The sequence below is a fragment of the Oncorhynchus keta genome, chromosome 4, assembly GCF_023373465.1.
Source record: "Oncorhynchus keta strain PuntledgeMale-10-30-2019 chromosome 4, Oket_V2, whole genome shotgun sequence".
NCBI lineage: Eukaryota > Metazoa > Chordata > Actinopteri > Salmoniformes > Salmonidae > Oncorhynchus > Oncorhynchus keta.
In genome coordinates, this window is record NC_068424.1 from 5535326 (window position 1) to 5547825 (window position 12500).

At 45.3% G+C, this 12500-nt stretch overlaps 1 protein-coding gene and 1 long non-coding RNA gene across 16 annotated transcripts in view; one reads left to right on the plus strand and one right to left on the minus strand.

The window, feature by feature from the left end:
• The window catches only part of eya1 (EYA transcriptional coactivator and phosphatase 1), a 152913-nt gene that overhangs the window by 13402 nt on the left and 127011 nt on the right, over positions 1 to 12500 (plus strand). The gene's annotated exons all lie outside the window — the stretch shown is intronic.
• Positions 9625 to 12500, minus strand: part of LOC127916643 (uncharacterized) — a 2885-nt gene continuing 9 nt past the window's right edge. Inside the window, exons 1-3 of one of the 2 annotated variants that reach the window (XR_008095417.1) lie at positions 12382 to 12500; positions 10214 to 10241; positions 9625 to 9821 (exon numbers count right to left, since the gene is read on the minus strand). The exon at positions 12382 to 12500 is cut by the window's right edge and continues 9 nt beyond it. This is a non-coding gene — a long non-coding RNA (uncharacterized LOC127916643). Of the gene's footprint in view, positions 9822 to 10213; positions 10242 to 11145; positions 11967 to 12381 lie in introns of those variants that run through there. The other variant, XR_008095419.1, reaches the window with a different exon arrangement.

A 12500-nucleotide genomic window follows, 5' to 3' on the forward strand; every position in this document is an offset into this window, starting at 1 on the left:
TTAACAGGTTGAAGAGCGTGGTATTAACAGGTTGAAGAGCGTGGTATTAACAGGTTGAAGAGCGTGGTATTAACAGGTTGAAGAGCGTGGTATTAACAGGTTGAAGAGCGTGGTATTAACAGGTTGAAGAGCGTGGTATTAACAGGTTGAAGAGCGTGGTATTAACAGGTTGAAGAGCGTGGTATTAACAGGTTGAAGAGCGTGGTATTAACAGGTTGAAGAGCGTGGTATTAACAGGTTGAAGAGCGTGGTATTAACAGGTTGAAGAGCGTGGTATCAACAGGTTGAAGAGCGTGGTATTAACAGGTTGAAGAGCGTGGTATTAACAGGTTGAAGAGCGTGGTATTAACAGGTTGAAGAGCGTGGTATTAACAGGTTAAAGAGCGTGGTATTAACAGGTTGAAGAGCGTGGTATTAACAGGTTTTAATGCAGCTATATCGGTGGACTGTTGCATGGAGCAGCATGTCAGACTCAACAAAACGATAGAGACAAACTGCCACAACTCTTAGGAATTACACCTTTTAATTACAGATAAGTACAAATTCCTAAATGTATCTTGCTGTACTAGTTAATGTATATATATATTTCATTTGTGTGTAACAGCTGACCGTTGGCAGCCAATTATTAACATATGGGCATGTTTTTGATTTATTAACATTTTGAAATAGTATGTTAATGAACATTTCTGGCATAAGCTTTAATTCTATACTTAGATTTATGTTTAAGTAGATAAATGTGTCATTTTAATATTTTATTTGGCGACTATAATTACTTTAAAAAAAAGTAATTTTAATGAAATGAACTGTGAAGGGGTGTCATTGTAAATAAGAATCTGTTCTTAACTTACTTGCCTAGTTAAATATTAAATATTAAATAAAAGGTTAAAAAGGACCGAGGTCCGTATATCCTTTACATTTAATGTTGATTAGGTTCTGTTCCTATGTTAAAGTGTTTAAATTATCATCCCTTTCCTTCTCTCAGTTAGAAACCCAGAGAGGTCCGTATATCCTTTACATTTAATGTTGATTAAGGTTCTGTTCCTATGTTAAAGTGTTTAAATTATCATCCCTTTCCTTCTCTCAGTTAGAAACTCAGAGAGGTCCGTATATCCTTTACATTTAATGTTGATTAGGTTCTGTTCCTATGTTAAAGTGTTTAAATTATCATCCCTTTCCTTCTCTCAGTTAGAAACCCAGAGAGGTCCGTATATCCTTTACATTTAATGTTGATTAAGGTTCTGTTCCTATGTTAAAGTGTTTAAATTATCATCCCTTTCCTTCTCTCAGTTAGAAACTCAGAGAGGTCCGTATATCCTTTACATTTAATGTTGATTAGGTTCTGTTCCTATGTTAAAGTGTTTAAAGTATCATCCCTTTCCTTCTCTCAGTTAGAAACTCAGAGAGGTCCGTATATCCTTTACATTTAATGTTGATTAGGTTCTGTTCCTATGTTAAAGTGTTTAAAGTATCATCCCTTTCCTTCTCTCAGTTAGAAACTCAGAGAGGTCCGTATATCCTTTACATTTAATGTTGATTAGGTTCTGTTCCTATGTTAAAGTGTTTAAAGTATCATCCCTTTCCTTCTCTCAGTTAGAAACCCAGAGAGGTCCGTATATCCTTTAGCCTAGTGGAAGCAGACACACAGAGAGATACTAGTGGAAGCAGACACACAGAGAGATGCTAGTGGAAGCAGACACACAGAGAGATGCTAGTGGAAGCAGACACACAGAGAGATGCTAGTGGAAGCAGACACACAGAGAGATACTAGTGGAAGCAGACACACAGAGAGATACTAGTGGAAGCAGACACACAGAGAGATACTAGTGGAAGCAGACACACAGAGAGATGCTAGTGGATGCAGACACACAGATAGATGCTAGTGGAAGCAGACACACAGAGAGATGCTAGTGGAAGCAGACACACAGAGAGATACTAGTGGAAGCAGACACACAGAGAGATACTAGTGGAAGCAGACACACAGAGAGATGCTAGTGGAAGCAGACACACAGAGAGATACTAGTGGAAGCAGACACACAGAGAGATGCTAGTGGAAGCAGACACACAGAGAGATGCTAGTGGAAGCAGACACACAGAGAGATACTAGTGGAAGCAGACACACAGAGAGATGCTAGTGGAAGCAGACACACAGAGAGATGCTAGTGGAAGCAGACACACAGAGAGATACTAGTGGAAGCAGACACACAGAGAGATACTAGTGGAAGCAGACACACAGAGAGATACTAGTGGAAGCAGACACACAGAGAGATACTAGTGGAAGCAGACACACAGAGAGATACTAGTGGAAGCAGACACACAGAGAGATACTAGTGGAAGCAGACACACAGAGAGATACTAGTGGAAGCAGACACACAGAGAGATACTAGTGGAAGCAGACACACAGAGAGATACTAGTGGAAGCAGACACACAGAGAGATACTAGTGGAAGCAGACACACAGAGAGATACTAGTGGAAGCAGATACACGGAGAGATACTAGTGGAAGCAGACACACAGAGAGATACTAGTGGAAGCAGACACACAGAGAGATACTAGTGGAAGCAGACACACAGAGAGATACTAGTGGAAGCAGACACACAGAGAGATGCTAGTGGAAGCAGACACACAGAGAGATACTAGTGGAAGCAGACACAAAGGAGATGCTAGTGGAAGCAGACACACAGAGAGATGCTAGTGGAAGCAGACACACAGAGAGATACTAGTGGAAGCAGACACACAGAGAGATACTAGTGGAAGCAGACACACAGAGAGATACTAGTGGAAGCAGACACACAGAGAGATACTAGTGGAAGCAGATACACGGAGAGATACTAGTGGAAGCAGACACACAGAGAGATACTAGTGGAAGCAGACACACAGAGAGATACTAGTGGAAGCAGACACACAGAGAGATACTAGTGGAAGCAGACACACAGAGAGATGCTAGTGGAAGCAGACACACAGAGAGATACTAGTGGAAGCAGACACAAAGGGAGATGCTAGTGGAAGCAGACACACAGAGAGATGCTAGTGGAAGCAGACACACAGAGAGATACTAGTGGAAGCAGACACACAGAGAGATACTAGTGGAAGCAGACACACAGAGAGATACTAGTGGAAGCAGACACACAGAGAGATACTAGTGGAAGCAGACACACAGAGAGATACTAGTGGAAGCAGACACACAGAGAGATACTAGTGGAAGCAGACACACAGAGAGATACTAGTGGAAGCAGACACACAGAGAGATACTAGTGGAAGCAGACACACAGAGAGATACTAGTGGAAGCAGACACACAGAGAGATACTAGTGGAAGCAGACACACAGAGAGATGCTAGTGGAAGCAGACACACAGAGAGATGCTAGTGGAAGCAGACACACAGAGAGATACTAGTGGAAGCAGACACACAGAGAGATGCTAGTGGAAGCAGACACACAGAGAGATGCTAGTGGAAGCAGACACACAGAGAGATACTAGTGGAAGCAGACACACAGAGAGATGCTAGTGGAAGCAGACACACAGAGAGATACTAGTGGAAGCAGACACACAGAGAGATACTAGTGGAAGCAGACACACAGAGAGATACTAGTGGAAGCAGACACACAGAGAGATGCTAGTGGAAGCAGACACACAGAGAGATGCTAGTGGAAGCAGACACACAGAGAGATGCTAGTGGAAGCAGACACACAGAGAGATGCTAGTGGAAGCAGACACACAGAGAGATGCTAGTGGAAGCAGACACACAGAGAGATACTAGTGGAAGCAGACACACAGAGAGATACTAGTGGAAGCAGACACACAGAGAGATGCTAGTGGAAGCAGACACACAGAGAGATGCTAGTGGAAGCAGACACACAGAGAGATGCTAGTGGAAGCAGACACACAGAGAGATACTAGTGGAAGCAGACACACAGAGAGATGCTAGTGGAAGCAGACACACAGAGAGATACTAGTGGAAGCAGACACACAGAGAGATGCTAGTGGAAGCAGACACACAGAGAGATGCTAGTGGAAGCAGACACACAGAGAGATGCTAGTGGAAGCAGACACACAGAGAGATGCTAGTGGAAGCAGACACACAGAGAGATACTAGTGGAAGCAGACACACAGAGAGATGCTAGTGGAAGCAGACACACAGAGAGATACTAGTGGAAGCAGACACACAGAGAAATTCTAGTGGAAGCAGACACACAGAGAGATGCTAGTGGAAGCAGACACACAGAGAGATGCTAGTGGAAGCAGACACACAGAGAGATACTAGTGGAAGCAGACACACAGAGAAATTCTAGTGGAAGCAGACACACAGAGAGATACTAGTGGAAGCAGACACACAGAGAGATGCTAGTGAAGTGTAGCGTTTTTGTAAACTGTCTCTAATCCCAGTCCCCATCTGTATTTAATTGTTGTGTGTATCTACATTCTTCTCCATTGGAGATATTTGTCCTGGTCAACCATGAACCATGCGGACCGAACTGAGAGTCTTCAGTAAAAGGATCAGTTGTTTTAAACTTATTTTGATTGAAGCGTTGTTTCTCAAAAAAAAAAATGTAACTCACAACACATGTTTTTTTTTTCATAGTCTGTAAATTTCAAAGAAATATGCACTCTGTGCCCTATAAAATTAAATGTGTAAATTCCTTTCTAAACTAAATCTATGCATCATTTTTTAACCAAAAACTAATAGCACAATTGCAGATGGACCTAATTGTATTTTCTGTGATGAATTATTTGACCTAAAATATGTAAATAAACTAAACCTACATGTATTTTTGTTACGCCTTGAACAGTCTAATTCATCTCTATCCTTCTGGTTACACCCTCTGGTTAGCTATCTGGTTAGCCTTTTAGTTAGTCCTCTGGTTAGCTATCTGGTTAGCCTTTTAGTTAGTCCTCTGGTTAGCTATCTGGTTAGCCCTCTGGTTAGCTATCTGGTTAGCTCTTTGGTTAGCCAACTGGTTAGCCTTCTGGTTACACCCTCTGGTTAGCTATCTGGTTAGCTCTTTGGTTAGCCAACTGGTTAGCCTTCTGGTTACACCCTCTGGTTAGCTATCTGGTTAGCTCTTTGGTTAGCCAACTGGTTAGCCTTCTGGTTACACCCTCTGGTTAGCCTTCTGGTTAGCCTTTTAGTTAGTCCTCTGGTTAGCTATCTGGTTAGCCCTCTGGTTAGCTATCTGGTTAGCTCTTTGGTTAGCCAACTGGTTAGCCTTCTGGTTACACCCTCTGGTTAGCTATCTGGTTAGCTCTTTGGTTAGCCAACTGGTTAGCCTTCTGGTTACACCCTCTGGTTAGCTATCTGGTTAGCTCTTTGGTTAGCCAACTGGTTAGCCTTCTGGTTACACCCTCTGGTTAGCTATCTGGTTAGCTCTTTGGTTAGCCAACTGGTTAGCCTTCTGGATAGCCTTTTAGTTAGTCCTCTGGTTAGCACTCTGGTTAGCCATCTGGTTAGCCCTCTGGTTAGCCCTCTTGTTAGCCTTCTGGTTAGCCCTCTGGTTAGCCCTTTGATTAGCCCTCTGGTTATCCCTCTGGTTAGCTCTCTGGTTTGCCATCTGGTTAGCCCTCTGGTTATCCCTCTGGTTAGCTCTCTGGTTTGCCATCTGGTTAGCCCTCTGGTTAGCCCTCTGGTTAGCTCTCTGGTTAGCCCTCTGGTTAGCCATCTGGTTAGCCCTCTGGTTAGCCAGTGGTAACACAGGACTCGGACTAAGTAAAGAGGAAACAAAGATCCTCTGCCTGAATACAAACATCTGTGAGTGAAGCCTGTTTTGGACCTCTTTTAGGCTGCCTCACAAATGGACCCCTATTCCCTATATAGTCCAATATAAATCAGTCCAATATATATAGGGAATAGGGTGCCATTTGGACTTTGTTCTGTTCTCTATGGTAGCTGTATCTTTGTTCTGTTTTCTATGGTAGCTGTATCTTTGTTCTAATCTCTATGGTAGCTGTATCTTTGTTCTGTTTTCTATGGTAGCTGTAGCTTTGTTCTGTTCTCTAGGGTAGCTGTATCTTTGTTCTGTTCTCTATGGTAGCTGTATCTTTGTTCTGTTCTCTATGGTAGCTGTAGCTTTGTTCTGTTCTCTATGGTAGCTGTAGCTTTGTTCTGTTCTCTAGGGTAGCTGTATCTTTGTTCTGTTCTCTATGGTAGCTGTAGCTTTGTTCTGTTCTCTATGGTAGCTGTAGCTTTGTTCTTTTCTCTAGGGTAGCTGTATCTTTGTTCTGTTCTCTATGGTAGCTGTAGCTTTGTTCTGTTCTCTACGGTAGCTGTAGCTTTGTTCTGTTCTCTATGGTAGCTGTAGCTTTGTTCTGTTCTCTATGGTAGCTGTAGCTTTGTTCTGTTCTCTAGGGTAGCTGTAGCTTTGTTCTGTTCTCTAGGGTAGCTGTAGCTTTGTTCTGTTCTCTAGGGTAGCTCAATCAATCAATCAAATTGTATTTATATAGCCCTTCGTACATCAGCTGATATCTCAAAGTGCTGTACAGAAACCCAGCCTAAAACCCCAAACAGCAAGCAATGCAGATGTAGAAGCACGGTGGCTAGGAAAAACTCCCTAGAAAGGCCAAAACCTAGGAAGAAACCTAGAGAGGAACCAGGCTATGTGGGGTGGCCAGTCCTCTTCTGGCTGTGCCGGGTGGAGATTATAACAGAACATGGCCAAGATGTTCAAATGTTCATAAATGACCAGCATGGTCGAATAATAACAAGGCAGAACAGTTTAAACTGGAGCAGCAGCACAGTCAGGTGGACTGGGGACAGCAAGGAGCCATCGTGTCAGGTAGTCCTGGGGCATGGTCCTAGGGCTCAGATCCTCCGAGAGAGAGAAAGAAAGAAGGAGAGAATTAGAGAACGCACACTTAGATTCACACAGGACACCAAATAGGACAGGAGAGGTACTCCAGATATAACAAACTGTCCCAAGCCCCCCGACACAAACTACTGCAGCATAAATACTGGAGGCTGAGACAGCTGTAGCTGTAGCTTTGTTCTGTTCTCTAGGGAAGCTGTAGCTTTGTTCTGTTCTCTAGGGTAGCTGTAGCTTTGTTCTGTTCTCTAGGGTAGCTGTAGCTTTGTTCTGTTCTCTAGGGTAGCTGTAGCTTTGTTCTGTTCTTCAAGAGCGGATGCTCATGTTGATGAGAGGAACATATCTCGCCGGCTGTTCTTACCTGGCCAATATCACCTGCAGTAGGCTGGAAGGTCTATATCACCTGGTGGCTGTATTCTGGAGGGTCTATATCACCTGCAGTAGGATGGATGGCCTATATCACCTGCAGTAGGTTGGAGGGTCTATATTACCTGCGGTAGGATGGAGGGTCAATATCACCTGCAGTAGGATAGATGGTCTATATCACCTGCAGTAAGATGGAGGGTCTATATCACCTGCAGTAGGATGGATGGTCTATATCACCTGCAGTAAGTTGGAGGGTCTATATCACCTGCAGTAGGATGGAGGGTCTATATCACCTGCAGTAGGATGGAGGGTCTATATCACTTGCAGTAGGATGGATGGTCTATATCACCTGCAGTAGGATGGAGGGTCTATATGACCTGCAGTAGGTTGGAGGGTCTATATCACCTGCATGCAGTTAGTTGGAGGGTCTATATCACCTGCAGTCGGTTGGAGGGTCTATATCACCTGCAGTAGGATGGAGGGTTTATATCACTTGCAGTAGGATGGATGGTCTATATCACCTGCAGTAGGATGGAGGGTCTATATCACCTGCAGTAGGTTGGAGGGTCTATATCACCTGCAGTAGGTTGGAGGGTCTATATCACCTGCAGTAGGATGGAGGGTCTATATCACCTGCAGTCGGTTGGAGGGTCTATATCACCTGCAGTAGGATGGAGGGTCTATATCACCTGCAGTCGGTTGGAGGGTCTATATCACCTGCAGTCGGTTGGAGGGTCTATATCACCTGCAGTAGGTTGGAGGGTCTATATCACCTGCAGTAGGATGGAGGGTCTATAACACCTGCAGTAGGATGAAGGGTCTACAACACCTGCAGTAGGATGGAGGGTCTATATCACCTGCAGTAGGATGAAGGGTCTATAACACCTGCAGTAGGATGGAGGGTCTATATCACCTGCAGTAGGATGGAGGGTCTATATCACCTGCAGTAGGATGGAGGGTCTATATCACCTGCAGTAGGATGGAGGGTCTATATCACCTGCAGTCGGTTGGAGGGTCTATATCACCTGCAGTAGGATGGAGAGTCTATATCACCTGCAGTAGGATGGAGGGTCTATATCACCTGCAGTAGGATGTAAAGTCTATATCACCTGCAGTAGGATGGAGAGTCTATATCACCTGCTGGCAGACGGCTGGATGGTCTATAACACCTGCAGTAGGATGGAGGGTCTATATCACCTGCAGTAGGATGGAGGGTCTATATAACCAGCAGTAGGATGGAGAGTCTATATCACCTGCTGGCAGACGGCTGGATGGTCTATAACACCTGCAGTAGGATGGAGGGTCTATATCAACTGCAGTAGGATGGAGGGTCTATATCACCTGCAGTAGGATGGAGAGTCTATATCTCCTGCTGGCAGACGGCTGGATGGTCTATAACACCTGCAGTAGGATGGAGAGTCTATATCACCTGCAGTAGGATGGAGAGTCTATATCACCTGCAGTAGGATGGAGAGTCTATATCACCTGCAGTAGGATGGAGAGTCTATATCACCTGCTGGCAGACGGCTGGATGGTCTATATCACCTGCAGTAAGATGGAGAGTCTATATCACCTGCTGGCAGACGGCTGGATGGTCTATATCACCTGCAGTAGGATGGAGAGTCTATATCACCTGCTGGCAGACGGCTGGATGGTCTATAACACCTGCAGTAGGATGGAGAGTCTATATCACCTGCAGTAGGATGGAGTCTATATCACCTGCAGTAGGATGGAGAGTATATATCACCTGCTGGCAGACGGCTGGATGGTCTATATCACCTGCTGGCAGACTGCTGGATGGTCTATATCACCTGCAGTAGGATGGAGAGTCTATATCACCTGCTGGCAGACGGCTGGATGGTCTATATCACCTGCAGTAGGATGGAGAGTCTATATCACCTGCAGTAGGATGGAGGGTCTATATCACCTGCAGTAGGATGGAGGGTCTATATCACCTGCAGTGGGATGGAGAGTCTATATCACCTGCAGTAGGATGGAGGGTCTATATCACCTGCAGTAGGATGGAGGGTCTATATAACCTGCAGTAGGATGGAGGGTCTATATCACCTGCAGTAGGATGGAGAGTCTATATCACCTGCAGTAGGATGGAGGGACTATATCACCTGCAGTAGGATGGAGGGTCTATATAACCTGCAGTAGGATGGAGCGTCTATATAACCTGCAGTAGGATGGAGGGTCTATATCACCTGCTGGCAGACGGCTGGATGGTCTATATCACCTGCAGTAGGTTGGAGGGTCTATATCACCTGCAGTAGGATGGAGAGTCTATATCACCTGCAGTAGGATGGATGGTCTATATCACCTGCAGTAGGATGGAGGGTCTATATCACCTACAGTAGGATGGAGAGTCTATAACACCTGCAGTAGGATGGAGGGTCTATATCACCTGCAGTATGATGGAGGGTCTATATCACCTGCTGGCAGACGGCTGGATGGTCTATAACACCTGCAGTAGGATGGAGGGTCTATATCACCTGCAGTAGGATGTAGGGTCTATAACACCTGCAGTAGGATGGATGGTCTATATCACCTGCAGTAGGATGGAGAGTCTATAACACCTGCAGTAGGATGGAGGGTCTATATCACCTGCAGTATGATGGAGGGTCTATATCACCTGCAGTAGGATGTAGGGTCTATAACACCTGCAGTAGGGTGGAGGGTCTATATCACCTGCAGTAGGATGGAGAGTCTATATAACCTACAGTAGGATGGATGGTCTATAACACCTGCAGTAGGATGGAGGGTCTATATCACCTGCAGGAGGATGTAGGGTCTATATCACCTGAATAATTCTGGAGGGTCTATATCACCTGCAGTAGGCTGGATGGTCTATAACACCTGCAGTAGGCTGGATGGTCTATATCACCTGCAGTAGGATGGAGGGTCTATATCACCTGCAGTAGGATGGAGGGTCTATATCACCTGCAGTAGGATGGACAGTCTATATAACCTACAGTAGGATGGATGGTCTATAACACCTGCAGTAGGATGGAGGGTCTATATCACCTGCAGTAGGACGTAGGGTCTATAACACCTGCAGTAGGATGGAGGGTCTATATCACCTGCAGTAGGATGGAGAGTCTATATCACCTGCAGTAGGATGTAGGGTCTATATCACCTGCAGTAGGATGGAGAGTCTATATCACCTGCTGGCAGACGGCTTGATGGTCTATATCACCTGCAGTAGGATGGAGGGTCTATATCACCTGCAGTAGGATGGAGGGTCTATATCACCTGCACTAGGATGGAGAGTCTATATCACCTGCAGTAGGATGGATGGTCTATATCACCTGCAGTAGGATGGAGGGTCTATAACACCTGCAGTAGGATGGAGAGTCTATATCACCTGCTGGCAGACGGCTGGATGGTCTATATCACCTGCAGTAGGTTGGAGGGTCTATATCACCTGCAGTAGGATGGAGAGTCTATATCACCTGCAGTAGGATGGATGGTCTATATCACCTGCAGTAGGATGGAGAGTCTATAACACCTGCAGTAGGATGGAGGGTCTATATCACCTGCAGTAGGATGTAGGGTCTATATCACCTGCAGTAGGATGGATGGTCTATATCACCTACAGGAGGATGTAGGGTCTATATCACCTGAATAATTCTGGAGGGTCTATAACACCTGCAGTAGGATGGATGGTCTATATAACCTACAGTAGGATGGATGGTCTATAACACCTGCAGTAGGATGGAGGGTCTATATCACCTGCAGTAGGATGTAGGGTCTATATCACCTGCAGTAGGATGGATGGTCTATATCACCTGCAGGAGGATGTAGGGTCTATATCACCTGAAGTATTCTGGAGGGTCTATATCACCTTCAGTAGGCTGGATGGTCTATAACACCTGCAGTAGGCTGGATGGTCTATATCACCTGCAGTAGGATGGAGGGTCTATATCACCTGCAGTAGGATGTAGGGTCTATAACACCTGCAGTAGGATAGAGGGTCTATATCACCTGCAGTAGGATGGAGAGTCTATATAACCTACAGTAGGATGGATGGTCTATAACACCTGCAGTAGGATGGAGGGTCTATATCACCTGCAGTAGGATGTAGGGTCTATAACACCTGCAGTATGATGTAGAGTCTATATCACCTGCAGTAGGATGTAGAGTCTATAACACCTGCAGTAGGATGTAGAGTCTATAACACCTGCAGTAGGATGTAGAGTCTATATCACCTGCAGTAGGATGTAGAGTCTATAACACCTGCAGTAGGGTGGAGAGTCTATATCACCTGCAGTAGGGTGGAAAGTCTATATCACCTGCAGTAGGATGTAGGGTCTATATCACCTGCAGTAGGATGTAGGGTCTATATCACCTGCAGTAGAATGGAGGGTCTATATCACCTGCAGTAGGATGTAGGGTCTATATCACCTGCAGTAGGATGGAGAGTCTATATCACCTGCAGTAGGCTGGAGGGCCTATATCACCTGCAGTAGGATGGAGGGTCTATATCACCTGCAGTAGGATGGAGAGTCTATATCACCTGCAGTAGGATGGATGGTCTATATCACCTGCAGTAGGATGGAGGGTCTATAACACCTGCAGTAGGATGGAGAGTCTATATCACCTGCTGGCAGACGGCTGGATGGTCTATATCACCTGCAGTAGGTTGGAGGGTCTATATCACCTGCAGTAGGATGGAGAGGCTATATCACCTGCAGTAGGATGGATGGTCTATATCACCTGCAGTAGGATGGAGAGTCTATAACACCTGCAGTAGGATGGAGGGTCTATATCACCTGCAGTAGGATGTGGGGTCTATATCACCTGCAGTAGGATGGATGGTCTATATCACCTGCAGGAGGATGTAGGGTCTATATCACCTGAATAATTCTGGAGGGTCTATAACACCTGCAGTAGGATGGATGGTCTATATAACCTACAGTAGGATGGATGGTCTATAACACCTGCAGTAGGATGGAGGGTCTATATCACCTGCAGTAGGATGTAGGGTCTATATCACCTGCAGTAGGATGGATGGTCTATATCACCTGCAGGAGGATGTAGGGTCTATATCACCTGAAGTATTCTGGAGGGTCTATATCACCTTCAGTAGGCTGGATGGTCTATAACACCTGCAGTAGGCTGGATGGTCTATATCACCTGCAGTAGGATGGAGGGTCTATATCACCTGCAGTAGGATGTAGGGTCTATAACACCTGCAGTAGGATAGAGGGTCTATATCACCTGCAGTAGGATGGAGAGTCTATATAACCTACAGTAGGATGGATGGTCTATAACACCTGCAGTAGGATGGAGGGTCTATATCACCTGCAGTAGGATGTAGGGTCTATAACACCTGCAGT